General features: G+C 42.7%; 1 protein-coding gene across 6 annotated transcripts in view; it reads left to right on the plus strand.

Annotated features, from left to right (window-relative positions):
• The first annotated feature begins 538 nt into the window (after positions 1 to 538).
• Positions 539 to 15191, plus strand: part of ppm1ba (protein phosphatase, Mg2+/Mn2+ dependent, 1Ba) — a 126190-nt gene continuing 111537 nt past the window's right edge. For 4 of the 6 annotated variants that reach the window (XM_055639623.1, XM_055639622.1, XM_055639621.1 and 1 more), the window contains exon 1: positions 540 to 854. The gene's annotated coding sequence lies outside the window, so the exon portion shown is untranslated. Of the gene's footprint in view, positions 855 to 15191 lie in introns of all 6 variants that reach the window. The other 2 variants (XM_055639620.1, XM_055639625.1) reach the window with 2 other exon arrangements.

Raw genomic sequence — 15191 nt, forward strand, 5'->3', positions numbered from 1 at the left:
TTGGCTGCTTCAGCACGACCTAAAAATAGAACCTAAGCACGTCACGCATCTGTAACCAAAAAAGCTTCTGACTTAAGTGTAAGAATGCAATTCGCGAACATGCACAATCGCAAGTTTAAAAATGTGCTTGAAACTCAACATTTGTGAGTTTTATTTCATAATTATAACACACAAACAGGTGAGAGGTGGTGGGAAAGAGAAATGATTGTTGCAAAACTGACATCATCGACTCGTATTGGCTGCTGGTGATTTCATCCAAGTAACATCCGGGAACATGCTGCCTCGACGTAAACGGTCGGGCGGGCGCTTCAGCCAACACGATGAAAGGGATTAATTGACATGCAGCCTCTCCAATCGGCGGTGGAGATGGCGCATTCGCACCAATGGCAAATCGACATTGGGATAGGAGGCGGGACTTACGGACACCAGATAAATATTATGGTTGACGGTTAGAATGGTTGGGCGAGGACTTTTGTCGTCGATTTCCGGCTTATGGAGCGGGAGGGAAGGGCAAAACCACACACACAACTTTGATTGCAGAGTTTGTTTGGAGCGCCCGCCTGCCCCAGCGCCATCTCCATGGACTGAGCGGCGGTGGCGTCGTTTCTTTTTTTTCGACCCTCACTTGTTTTAAAAAAAATCATATTTGATGTCCGTCTGAGACGTCATTAAAATGTCTGAAATTGCCCGCTGCTGTGAACTGCAGGCATTAATGAGTGACAATACTGTATAAACGGGTGTTGTGAAGAAAATATATATTAAAAAATAATAATTAACCTCGTGTGTAAATCTGAAATCGGGAACTTAACCACGGGAGAGGCAGGAAAGAGAGAGAGAGAGAGGCAGAGAGAGGCGTAAGTAACCGTGTTTAAATAACTGGGAGAGTCGGTGTGTGTCTGTTCTCTTCTTCTCTACCCCCCCCCCCCCCCCCCCCCCACCCCCCCACCTCCTCCTTCCCCACCTCCTCTCACCATGGCAGCCTGGTTCGCTTCTGTTCCCGTCTAGCCTCCTTCCTCCACCGGCTCGGTTCTCTCACTGGAGGTCGGGGCTTGTGTTAAGGCCTTAGGCCCAAACCATTTATTTTTGTTTCAGAGTGTGTTTCATCATATATTTTCGTCCATGAAAACAAGACTGGCAGGCACCCACATTATTAATTTACTACTCGCTTAAAACGTGTGGGTCCATGTAAAATATAAATATATTTCCAGTGAATAATTTGTTTAAATTAACTGTGCAATGTGTTGACATAAGCATTTAGGCATTGCTTAAAATGGCATCAGCTCCTTTAACAGAGGAGCAGGTAGAGGTGGGAGATGATAAAAGGTCATTGTTAATCTCTTATGTGTAATGGGTTCAGATTTGAATTTGGCTGGCTGCTAAATGTATTTTAAAGGATTTTTAACCAATTTTTGAAATGAGAATAACGCTAAAATATGGACCAGATTTGTCTTTTGCACTCTATTCATTTTCTATGTTTTTATGTGGTATTAAATATTACATTTCCAGCGGTTTTGAATTAAAAATTACTTTTAAATGTGATAAATAATCTGTAATCCATACATTCCTTATAAAGGATATGACTCGTGTTCTTAACATTGACAGCTTTGGGGTCTGGAGGTGCTTGATAGCCTTTGATACATTTGAAAAAATAGTATTACTTGGTTTTGAAAATACCCCAATATTTTGTAGAAGGGTCTTGACCCTGAAACGTCGCTTATTCCTTCGCTCCATAGATGCTGCCTCACCCACTGAGTTTTTCCAGCATTTTTGTCTACTTTTGGTTTTTCTAGCATCTGCAGTTCTTTCTTAAACTAATATTTTGCATTGTCTTTTCCACATTAATGTAATTATTTGTTTGTTGGATTAGATTAAACTTAATTGATCACTTGAATTTTAGTTTACCATTTATTTTAATTAATTCTGACAGCTAAAGTTGCTTTTCAACCTGAGATTTATTTTCAAGGTTGTAGTGAAAATTGATACGAAATGAAGTGTGTTTAGTTTGTATTGCCCATGTAAATTTCATAGATTTGAAATGTTCTTGGTCGAACAAGGCAATTTTGGTAGTTTTTTTAAAATTTGTGAATCAGACTATGGAAAACAACACTATGTTATGTTATCACTTTGTAAGTGGTGTAGCTCACTTACATAAAATTATAATGGATTAACAGCTTTACCAAGTCCAAATTTGTAAGCTCAAGCTTCGATGTAATCAGTGTTTAAGAGATCTAGGGAGCTATCGGATAATATTCCCCATGTAATGAAATTGCATCAAGTTGGTGCTGTGGCTCTCGCTATCCACAAAGGGGGTACAACAGGCTTCTGTGTTTAAAGCAAGCCTGCTATTCAGTTTTTATCTCTTGGGTAGACGATGGGATGAAAATTTGAAAGTTGCTTAATGTTTGAGGATGTTTGGGATGATTTGTTATTGATCGTGGAAGTGGTAATCAGATTTTTGTTAAAGTTCTGTGGAACTAAGTAGTAGCAGGACTGCAGGTTTACCCGATGAAGATGTGGAAGAACAACAGTGTAAGTGCTTAAAAGGGAACTATATATTAAAAATAAAAAGATCAATTGAGGTAAAAGAAATCCATGAAGCACAGATGTACTGCATCCTCGAATCCCTCCATAAATGTTTTGGTGGAATGCATGCCAAGTGGAAAGTGGCAAGTTTACACGCTGTTCAGGAAAGAGGAAAAATCCTATTTTAAGTAGAGCCTATTGTCTCGGGGTTTTCTGAAGTATTTTGTGAATGGTTTGCTTTTGAAGTGCAAACCCTGTTATAATGATGAAAGCAGATAATAATAATAATAACAATATATTTTATTGTCATTGCACATAAGTGCAACGAGATTTGAGTACGCAGCTTCCATCCGACATCATAACTTAAGTAACTACTAAAATTTAGGTTTAGATACCCCGAGAACATGGTTTGTACAAAGAACGTTACAACAGTAAAATAGTCAAAACAGACTAAAATGCAGATGTGTCTGTGCGACGTGACCATCCGAGGGAGACAGTCCGTGGGGGTGAGGGGCACTCAGCAGGGCCGGTTCAGAGCAGCTATAGCTCTGGGAAAGAAGCTGTTCCTGAGTCTGGAGGTGCGGGCGTAGAAGGCCTTGTAACGTCTGCCGGAAGGAAGTAGTTCGAACAGTCCATTACAAGGGTGTGAGGAGTCTTTGGGAATGCTGACTGCCTTCCTGAGGCACCTTGTGTGGTAGATGCCCTCCAAGGCTGGTAGCGGTGTCCCAATGATCTTCTGCGCTCTGTGGACGACGCGCTGAAGAGCTCTCCTCTCCGCCTGCGTGCAGCTGAGATACCACACATAGATGCCATACGATAGTATGCTCTCTATCATGCAGCGGTAGAAGGTTGTCAGCAGCGGTTGGGGCAGACCAGTCCTTTTCAATGTCCTCAGAAAGAACAGTCGTTGCTGTGCCTTCTTGACCAGCACAGCGGTGTTGGTGGACCATGTGAGGTCCTCTGAGATGGTCTGAGATAGCAATACAGCTTCAATTTGAATATTGGCGTTGATAGAGATATGCTAGTCAGGACATTGCTATAACAGAATAAGGGTTCCGACTCAAAACGTCACGCATCCTTTTTCTCCAGAGATGCTGCCTGACACATTGAGTTACTCCAGCAATTGTTGTCTATTGTCACTTCTACAACTCCTCTCTTCTTTGGTCATAGTCACACAGTGTGAAAACGGGCTCAACTTGCCCACACTGATAAACATACCGCATCTACAGTAGTCCCATTTGCCTGCATTTGGCTCCTATTCCTCTAAACCTACCCTATCCACATACCTGTCTAAATGTTTCTTAATCATTGTCATAGTACCTGCCTTGTCTACCTCCTGGCAGCTCATACCATACATCTACCACTGTGTAAAAGTTGGTCCTCAGGTTCCTATTAAATCTTTCCCCCTTTACCTTAAACCTATGTCGGGTTCTCGATTCCTCTATTCTGGGTAAAACATTCTGTGCTTTTACTCTATATAATAATACCAAAAACTCTCTTTCCATCCAATTGAGCAATCTCCCAGAATAAAATATTTTGGCATTACTGTACTGGGGTTTTTGGCTATTGTGTAGAGCAGTGGTTCCCAACGTGGGGCGTACGCCCCACAGGGGGGCAATTTGATTTTTAAGGGGGGGGGCAACTGAGGAGGTCTAGGTCCAAATTTTCAATTTTGTTTTTTTTTGATTTTCCATCGGGTAAACATATGTAGTTTATGTTTCAGATGTTATTTTGAGTAAATAATTTTTTGGGGGTAAAAAAGGTCTTTATTTTGTAGTTATTACATAATCACCGTGCCATCGCTCTTTATGCACGTCGCACGAAGCGCGCGAGGTCATGGGAGAACCTTATTTATTGAATTGGATTTAGAAATGCGCGATTCAAAGAGCTTTTGCTAACTTACCCTTATAATATCTATTTCCTCTGATTAGTTGGGGCATGGCCAAAAAAAGGTTGGGAACCACTGGTGTAGAGGTATCTAAAATGTGGAAGGCAGAAAGGGGTGGAGATGGATTGGTGGTGGGATCATGTGGTGGTGGATGGCAGAAATGATGGAGAATGATGTGCTGGCAATAGAGGCTGGTGGGGTGAAGGTGAGGACCAGGGGAACTTAGTCCTTGTTCTGTTTGGGGCGCAGGGAGAGCAAGAGCACAACTACAGGACACAGATGAGATGCGGGCGAGGGATCCATCTATCACTGCAGGGGGGTACCACATTTACGAAAGAAACAGGACATCTCGGATGTCCGTGAATGGAAAGCCTTATCTTGGGAGCAGTGTGGCTGACGCGGAGGAATTGAGAGTAGGGGATAGTGTCAAGAGTGTTTTATTCTCATGTTCCAGATAGAACAATGAGATTCTTACTTGCTGCAGCACAACAGAATATGTAAACATAGTACACTGTAAACAATGTGATATGATAAACGAAGAAGGGTGGGAGGAAGAGTAGTCCGGATAACTGGAAGTTGGTAGGTTTGTGGTAGATGTCAGTCCCTGTGATGGGAATAGAGATCTAGAAAGGGGATACAATGCTGAAGTAACTCAGCGGGACATGCAGCATCTTTGGAGAGATGGAATGGGTGACATTTTTGGTCGAGACCCTTCAAGGAAGGGGAGAGAGGTGACAGATAGTGCAGGTAAATTCGAGGAGAGGATGGAAGTTAGTAGTAAAGTTAATGAAACCAATGAGTTCTGCACGGGTGCAGGAGGCAACTCCAATGCAGTTGTCGACTTTGGGGAGAAAGAGTTGCGGAATGGTGCCAGTGTGTGTCTGGAACAAGGACAGTTCAATGTGACGAACAAAAGGCAAGCAGTGCCTATGGCTACACCTTTAGCTTGGAGAATGTGAGATGAGTCAAAAGAGAAGTTGTTGAAGTGAGGACAAGATCTGCCTGGTGGACAAGAGTGTTAGAGGGAAATTGATTTGGTCTCTGTTCAAGGAAGTACCTGAGGGCCTTGAGACCTTCCTGGTGGGGGATGGAGGTGTAAAGGGACTATATATCAATGGTAAACATGAGGCAAAGGGGCCAAGAAACTAAACGTTATTGAAGAGTTGAAGGACATGTGAGGTGCCATGTATGTAGGTGGGAGGGAACTGGACAAGGAGGGATAGGATAGAATCAAGGTATGTGGAGATGTGATCAGTGGGGAAAGGTGAAAGCAGAAAAAATGGGCTTGTCAGGGCAGTCCTGTTTGGAGATCTTGGTGAGAAGATGGAAGTGGGCAGTGCGGGGCTGGAGAACGATAAGGTTAGAGGCTGTGTAGGGAAGATCGCCAAAGGTTATGAAACAGTCTGGAAGATAATGGGCTGGTGTTCGTCTGTGGTATGAGGTGGTGTCTGGGAGCTGGTACCCGGCCTCAGTACAGTCAGCCAGCCTGTGTTTTTCTTCACGGAAGGGAACATGGATAGCAATGTTCTCCAGGGGTCAGTGCTGTGGCTGCTCTCTGATAAATATAAATTACTTTGAAATGTATTAATAGGATTAAAGTTCCACATTTGTGAATGACATGTTTGGAAGTGTTATAAGCGATGATGAGTATAGAAACATAGGCCCTTTGGCATTCTCCACCATTCAATGTGATCATGGCTGAGCATCTACTTTGGTATCTTGTTCCTACTTTTTCCCTTGAAACCTTTAGCATTAAGAAATACATCTACTTCCTCAATTATATTAATTAGATAGTAATTAGACTGTTGGAGAACATAGATTGGTTCGTAGAACAGTGGAGAATCAACTGTTTAATTGTCATCTACACTGGGATTGGAGCAATGAAATTCTTGTCTGCTGAAGCTTTACAGATACTTTAGATTGAGATGCAACAGATCAACAAATAAATATGCATTAAACGATCAGTAATTCCAGTTAAACCATACCACGATACTGCAAGCCAAAGTATGCAGTGGAACCTCAGTGCAAAGTCCGTAGTAGTTTGGTGCCTGCGGTAAAGTTGTGGTTGTGCAGGGTGGTTCGAGAGACTGATGGTTGATGGGAGGAAACCGTTCTTCAATGTGGAATTAATTGTTTTTCAGCTCCTGTCGGTTCTTCCCAATGGTAGCATTGCCAGACTGTTCTGTGTCTTTGATATTAGCTTCCTTCTTGAGGCAGCGATTTTTGTTCATCCCTTCAGTGGTTGGGAGGTTGATACCGGTGATGCACTGGGCAATGATCACTACTTTTTTTTGCGCTTGAGTAATTAAATCGGGCTGTGATGCAACCAGTCAATATAGTCTACCATCCACGTAGAAATTTGATCGAGTATTCGGCAAGCACATCTAACAGGAAGGCAAATGGTAGATTACATTTAATACAGAAAAATATGAATGAATATAATTGGCAGAAGGAATAAAGCGAGATGGTATACCAAATAGCACTGTTCTGAAATGTTAACAGCAATAATAGAACTTGGGTGTATTTGTGAATGCATTCTTGAACATGGCAGGACATGTTGAAAGAATAGTTAAAGTACATAGGACACTGGGATTCATACATAGTATATTGAAGTAGGAAGTCATGATGATGCATTATATAGCACTCCCAAGAATATTGTGTTCAATTTTGGTTTCCTAAATTTAGAAAGTTTAAGATTGTAGAAAGTACAAAAAAAAATTAACAGAATGGTTCCAGAGATGAAACGTGTGCCCCATATTGCCAAGGAGAACAAGATTCAGGTCTATGGGAATGATACTACCTACATGTTTTCTTCCAAATTATGCACAGCGCCGATCTGGAAATATAACATTATCTCTTCATCACTGCTAGGTCCAAAATCTGAGAATTATTTTCCTAACATTTCTCTGGGAGAACCTTCATCAGAAGGACTGCAATGTTTAAGAGGGCAGCTAGCCACCAGTTTCTTCAGGACATGTGGTGGGCAATAAATGCTGGCTTTACCAGTGACTTCTGGATCCCAAAAGAAAATAATAAAAAAAGAGCTACGAGGATAGATTGGTCAAACTAGGGTTCTCCTTTATTGGAAATGTGTAAGATCACACCTGATTTTGGTAGTGTAAGTAGATGGATGTTGTTTCCATTGGTGGGTGGTTCCAGTACCTGAGGATAGAGATTTGAAATTTTGACCAATACCTCGAGTACATAATTTTTCCTTGATCTGGTCCTCACCTTCACCTCACCAGCAGGAAGAATGTAACACGCAGGGTGCCTCAAGGGTCAGTTTTGTATTAATGACCTGGAGGCGGGAGCAGAATGTAAGGTATTCAAGTCTGCTGCCCCGCACATCTCCTTTAACTTTTGCCCCTCTCAAAGCTTAAAGCTATGCCCTCTGGTATTTGATTTTTCTACCCTGATACTCATACTTTATTAGCCAAGTATGTGTTACTACATGAGGAATTTGATTTGCCATACAGTCATACTAATAAAAAGCAACAGAACACAAAATACATTTTAACATAAACATCCACCACAGTGACTCCTCCACATTCCTCACTGTGATGGAAGGCGAAAAAAAAGTTCAATCTCTTCCCTTCTTTGTCCTCCAGCGGTCGGGGGCCTCTATCCTTCAGTTGACGGAACGATCTTACTCCCGTAGTTGCCACTGGGCTTCCTCTTCGGGAAAATCGAACTCCTGCATTGGGGGGGAATCTCAGCTCCCCAGCGCCGGACGATCCACCCCGGGTTGGGGCAAATCGAACCTTCCGCGTCGCTGTCTATGTATGTCTCTCATAATTTTATATACTTCTCTCTGGTCTTCCCACAACCTCTGGCATTCCAGAGAAAACAATCCAAGTCTGTCCAACCTCTCTCTGAAGCTAATGCCTCCTAATCCAGACAACATTCTGGTTAACTTTCTGCACCCTTTCCAAAACCACAACATCATTCCTGTAATGGGATGACCAGAACTGCACACAATATTCCAAATTCAGTCTACTTAAGGCCTATAAAGCTGCACTATGACTAATTGACTGTTATACTTCTGTCAAGCTTCTCAAGTTTGTGGACGACACAACCCTGATTGGACTGATCCAGGATGGGGAGGAATCTGCCTACAGACAGAAAGTGTCACAGTTGGCGTCCTGGTGCCGTAGCAACAACCTAGAGCTCAATGCTCGTAAGACGGTGGAATTAATTGTAGACTTTAGGAGTGCTCCCCCTCCCCTCATCTCACAGTCGCATCTGTGGAGTCTTTTAAGTTCCTGGGAACCATCATCTCCAAGGACCTTAAGTGGGGGGCTACCATCGACTCCACAGTCAAAAAGGCACAACAAAGGATGCACTTCCTGCGACAGCCGAGGAAGCACAATCTGCCACAGGCAATGATGGTCCAATTCTACAAGGCCATCGTAGAGTCTGTTCTCACCTTCCCCATCATGGTCTGGTTTGGCTCTGCCACCAAGCCCGACACCTGGAGGCTGCAGTGAATCGTCCGATCAGCAGAGAAGATTAGTGGCTGCAACCTTCCCTCCATTGATGAACTGTACACTTCAAGGACCAGGAAGCGAGTGGGCAAGATCATCTCTGACCCCTCTCACCCTGGCCACAAACTCTTTGAATCACTGCCCTCTGGAAAGCGACTCCAGACTGTCAAAGCTCCAGACTGTCAAAGCTGCCACAGCCGCCCCTTTGATCTGGTATTTTGTTGGTTCGCATACTTGATCAATGGTGTTTTATCATTAATGTTTTATTATTATTAATGTTTAGTGTTTTCTGAGTCATTTGTAACTGTCACTGTATATCATGTGTTGTTACTGTATGGAGTGTTGTAAAAAACAAGCCTGAAGGCTTTGTGTCTCAATGCAAGGAGCATTCGTAATAAGGTGGATGAGTTGAATGTGCAGATAGCTATTAATGACTATGATATAGTTGGGATCACGGAGACATGGCTCTAGGGTGACCAAGGCTGGGAGCTGAACATCCAGGGATATTCAATATTCACGATGGATAGACAGAAAGGAAAAGATGGAGGGGTAGCGTTGCAAGTTAGAGAGGAGATTAACGCAATAGAAAGGAAGGATATTAGCTTGGAGGATGTGGAATTGATATGGGTAGAGCTGCGAAACACTAAGGGGCAGAAGACGCTAGTGGGAATTGTGTCCAGGCCACCTAACGGTAGTAGTGGAGTTCGGGATGGCATCAAACAGGAAATTAGAAATGCGCGCAACGAAGGTAAAACAGTTATAATGGGTGACTTCAATCTACGTATAGATTGGGTGAATCAAATTGGCAGGGGTGCTGAGGAAGAGGATTTATTGGAATGTAAGCAGGATAGTTTTCTAAACCAACATGTGGAGGAACCAACGAGAGAGCAGGCTATTCTAGACTGGGTATTGAGTAATGAGGAATGGTTAGTTAGCAGTCTTGTTGTGCGTGGCCCCTTGGGCAAGAGTGACCATAATATAGTTGAGTTCATCATTAGGATGGAGAGTGACATAATTAATTCAAAAACAAGGGTTCTGAACTTAAAGAAAGGTAACTGAGGGTATGAGACGTGAATTGGCCAAGATAGACTGGCAATTGATTCTTAAAGGGATGACGGTGGATATGCAATGGAAGGCATTTAAAGACTGCATGGATGAACTACAACAATTGTTCATCCCAGTTTGGCAAAATAATAAATCAGGGAAGGTAATGCATCCATGGATAACAAGGGAAACCAGGGATAGTATCAAAACAAAAGATGAAGCGTACAAATTAGCCAGAAAAAGTAGCCTACCAGAGGACTGGGAGAGGAGGACAAAGGACTTAATTATGAAAGGGAAAATAGATTGTGAAAGAAAACTGGCAGGGAACATTAAAAACTGACTGCAAAAGTTTTTATAGATATGTGAAGAGAAAAAGATTAGTGAAAACAAATGTAGGTCCCTTGCAGTCAGTAGCAGACAAATTGATCATGGGGAACAAGGACATGGCAGACAAATTGAATAACTACTTTGGTTCTGTCTTCACTAAGGAAGACATAAATATTCTGCCGGAAATAGCAGGGGACCAGGGGGTCAAATGAGTAAAATCCAGGTGAGCTGGGAAGTGGTGTTCGGTAAATTGAATGGATTAAAGGCTAATAAACCCCCAGGTCCAGATAGGCTGCATCCCAGAGTACTTAAGGAAGTAGCCCCAGAAATAGTGGATGCATTAGTGATAATTTTTCAAAACTCTTTAGATTCTGGAGTAGTTCCTGAGGATTGGAGGGTAGCTAATGTAACCCCACTTTTTAAAAAGGGAGGGAGAGAGAAAACGGGGAATTACAGACCAGTTAGTCTAACATCAGTAGTGGGGAAACTAGTGGGGGTCAGTTATTAAATATGCGATAGCAGGACATTTGGAAAGTGGTGAAATCATTGGACAAAGTCAGAAGGATTTATGAAAGGTAAATCATGTCTGACGAATCTTATAGAATTTTTCGAGGATGTAACTAGTAGAGTGGATAAGGGAGAACCAGTGGATGTGTTATATCTCGACTTTCAGAAGGCTTTCGACAAGGTCCCACATAAGAGATTAGTATACAAACATAAAGCACATGGTTTTGGGGGTTCAGTATTGATGTGGATAGAGAACTGGCTGGCAGACAGGAAGCAAAGAGTAGGAGTAAACGGGTCTTTTCACAATGGCAGGCAGTGGGGTACCGCCAGGCTCAGTGCTGGGACCCCAGCTATTTACAATATATATTAATGATTTGGACGAGGGAATTGAATGCAACATCTCCAAGTTTGCGGATGACACGAAGCTGGGGGGCAATGTTAGCTGTGAGGAGGATGCTAGGAGGCTGCAAGGTGACTTGGATAGGCTGGGTGAGTGGGCAAATGCATGGCAGATACAGTATAATGTGGATACATGTGAGGTTATCCACTTTGGTGGCAAAAACAGGAAAGTAGACTATTATCTGAATGGTGGCCGATTAGGAAAAGGGAAGATGCAACGAGACCTAGGTGTCATGGTAAACCAGTCATTGAAAGTAAGCATGCAGGTGCAGCAGGCAGTGAAGAAAGCGAATGGTATGTTAGCATTCATAGCAAAAGGATTTGAGTATAGGAGCAGGGAGGTTCTACTGCAGTTGTACAGGGTCTTGGTGAGACCACACCTGGAGTATTGCGTACAGTTTTGGTCTCCTAATCTGAGGTAAGACATTCTTGCCATAGAGGGAGTACAGAGAAGGTTCACCAGACTGATTCCAGGGATGTCAGGACTTTCATATGAAGAAAGACTGGATAGACTCGGCTTGTACTCGCTAGAATTTAGAAGATTGAGGGGGGATCTTATGGAAACTTACAAAATTCTTAAGGGGTTGGACAGGCTAGATGCAGGAAGATTGTTCCCGATGTTGGGGAAGTCCAGAACAAGTGGTCACAGTTTAAGGATAAGGGGGAAATATTTTAGGACTGAGATGAGAAAAACATATTTCACACAGAGTGGTGAATCTCTGGAATTCTCTGCCACAGAAGGTAGTTGAGACCAGTTCATTGGCTATATTTAAGAGGGAATTAGATGTGGCCCTTGTGGCTAAAGGGATCGGGGGGTATGGAGCGAAAACAGGTACAGGATACTGAGTTGGATGATCAGCCATGATCATGTTGAATGGTGGTGCAGGCTCGAAGGGCCGAATGGCCTTCTCCTACACCTATTTTCTATGTTGTTACTTGTGTGCGGAGCACCAAGGCAAATTCCTTGTATGTGAATACTTGGCCAATAAACTTACTTACTGAATGCCTTGACCTATGAAGGCAAGCATACCATATTACCACTCTATCCACGTGTTGCTGCTTTCAGGGAATTATAGACTTATAGTGCATTCAGAAAGTATTCAGACACCTTCACTTTTTCCACACTTTGTTTCTTTAGAGCCTTATTTTACAATGGATTAGATTCATTTTTTTTAAAATCATCAATCTACACACAGTACCCCAGAAGCTAAAACAGGTGTTTAGAATTTTTTGTGAAGAAATTAAAAATAAATAACTGAAATTTCACATTTACAAAATTATTCAGACCCTTTGCTATGACACTCAAAATTGAGCTTCAGTTCAATTGTCCTTGAGTGGCCCAGCCAGAGCCCGGACTTGAACCCGATCGAACATCTGTGGAGGGACCTGAAAATAGCTGTGCATCGATGCTCCCCATCCAACCTGACAGAGCTTGAGAGGATCTGCAGAGAAGAATGGGAGAAATTGCCCAAATACAGGTGTGCCAAGATTGTAGCGTCATAACCAAAAAGACTTGAGGTTGTAATCGCTGCTCAACAAAGTACTGAGCAAAGGGTCTTATTTATTATTTTTGGAAATGTGATATTTCATATTTCTTTTTAGTTACTTTGCAAAAATTTCTAAACTGCTTTCGCTATTTTATTATGGGGTATTGTGTGTAGACTGATGATAATAAAAAAAATGAATTTAATTAATTTTAGAATAAGGCTGTAATGTAACAAAATGTGGAAAAAGTGAAGGGGTTTGAATACTTTCTGAATGCACTGGACTCCAAGATCCCTTTGCACATCAATGCAATTAAGGGTCTTCCCGTTAATTGTATATATTTCCCCTTTACATTTGATCACCTAAAGTGGAACACCTCACATTTGCTTGGTTTTATTTGTCATTTCTCCATCCTTTTCAGTTGCTGATCTAAATCCCGCTGTATGTTTAGACAGCTTTCCTCAATCCACGAACCCAGCAATCTTGGCGTCATCTGCGAACCCATCTATGTTTACCTCCAAGTCATGTATAGTCCCGGCAGAAGATCCTTGCTCATCTCCATATTCCCAATGTTGGGGGAGTCCAGAACCAGCGGTAGGCCATTTTGGACTGAGATGAGGAAAAACGTTTTCACCCAGAGAGTTGTAAATCTGTGGACATCTCTGCCACAGAAGGCAGTGGAGGCCAATTTACTGGATGTTTTCAAGAGAGAGTTAAATACACCTCTAGGTTAAATCGGGTTAACGGAGTCAACGGATATGGGGAGAAAGCAGGAGCGGGGTACTGATATTGGATGATCAGCCATGATCATATTGAATGGTGGTGCTGGCTTGAGGGGCCAAATGGCCTACTCCTGCACTTATTTTCTATGTTTCTATGAAAGATTAGGTATTTGAGTGCTCCAGGGAAGAGAAACCGAGGCACAGCGAAGATCATTCAAAATAATGTCAAATGATGGAGCATAGAAACTATACAACATGAAAACAAGGCCTTCAGCACAAGTTGGTATTCTGGGCTAGTCCAGCTTTCCTGGATTTGAACCTAATCCCTCTAATTCTTTCCTATTGATATATCTGTCCAGATATCATTTGAAAGTAATTATTGTGTCTCCTTCAATATCTTCCTTTTGGAAGCTTCTTCCAGATACGAACCATCCTCCCAGTGAAAAGGTAGGCCTAAAGGTCCCCCTTAAATCCTGTCCCTGGGGGAAAAAACTGAGCATTCACTTTATCCATTCCCCACATTATTTTTTATATTTGAATAAGTTGTTTGCTTCATAATTTTTAAACTTGCAGTACTCTACAGCAACTTGAAAAGCCACTGGTCTCTAAGTTATAGATTGTAATATTTTCTGAATTTGTCAGAAGCATTATTGGAGAGACTGGGAGATTTTTTTCAGACCCTTAAACACGCGCGCGTGTGTGTGCGCGTGCGTGCGCGCGTGTGTGTGCGCGCGCGTGTGTGTGTGTGTGGTCGGTCGAGGATGGAGTCATCTCCACCCAACTATAGCTACGCAACTACATTTAAAGTAGCGCTTTCTTCCCAATAACCCTTTGTGGCTTAAGCCCTCCCTTCACCACCTCCACTTTAAATTCCGTTTGGAATATTTTGGAGGACCAAGAACCACGAACGGCGTTCCATGAAGATGTTTCATTACGTCAAGTTTCACAAATCGAAGGCTGGGTAGAACACATTATAGGTGTTTTGATGCAGTTTGTTCCTCTGGGTAATGAGTGCAAGCTATTTGTTATAGTTAATAGAAGAATTGTAAATGGGAGAGACATGTTCCACCAAATAGTCAACAGTGAAAATTCCATCAATTAAGGTTGGTAAATCGAGGGACATCTGCAGTGTCAAATACAGAAAGCTATTATTGTGGTAAAGAAAGAGCTCCCAGAGGGATGTGTTTTTTTTATATTCAAAGTGAGTCAATGGGCATTTAAAAACAATCTTGCACACAAACAAAATATCATTTTCATGCTGTTGCAATAGCTTTAAGCAGTATTGGGTTTGAAAGTACAGGTGCACAACCTTTTATCCGAAAGCCTTGGGACCAGACACTTTTCGTAATTCAGAATTTTTCGGCTTTCGGAATGGAAGATTTTTAGCGCAGATTTTAACGGCTGGCTCAGTGGTAGAGTGCTCGGCTCATATCCGCAAGATCGCGAGTTTGTGCCTCGATCCCGGCAGTTACTCGATCGCGAGTTTGAGTCTTCAATGTAGTTTTTTCTTGCTGAATAGGAGAGAATAGGGAGGGTTAGGCTGGGATCATTCTCTGCGAGATGACCTTAGTGCGGGAGACAAGTGTAGGAGAGGTGTACTGACTGTGTGGGCAGAACTTTGGAAGTGATTGCCCACCATTCTCAAAAGCCGCTGTGTCTCCCTGTCCCTCCAACTCCAGAGGAATCCGCTCCCCGATGGGCCGCTACGGCGACAAGTGGCAGTTCGCCAACAGCCCGAGCTGCGCCGCCCCAAGAACAAGATGTACCTTGCACACCATCAGCTTCTGCCCCTACGGGGAGAGTGTTCCTCTG

The sequence above is a fragment of the Leucoraja erinacea genome, chromosome 8 (assembly GCF_028641065.1).
Source record: "Leucoraja erinacea ecotype New England chromosome 8, Leri_hhj_1, whole genome shotgun sequence".
NCBI lineage: Eukaryota > Metazoa > Chordata > Chondrichthyes > Rajiformes > Rajidae > Leucoraja > Leucoraja erinaceus.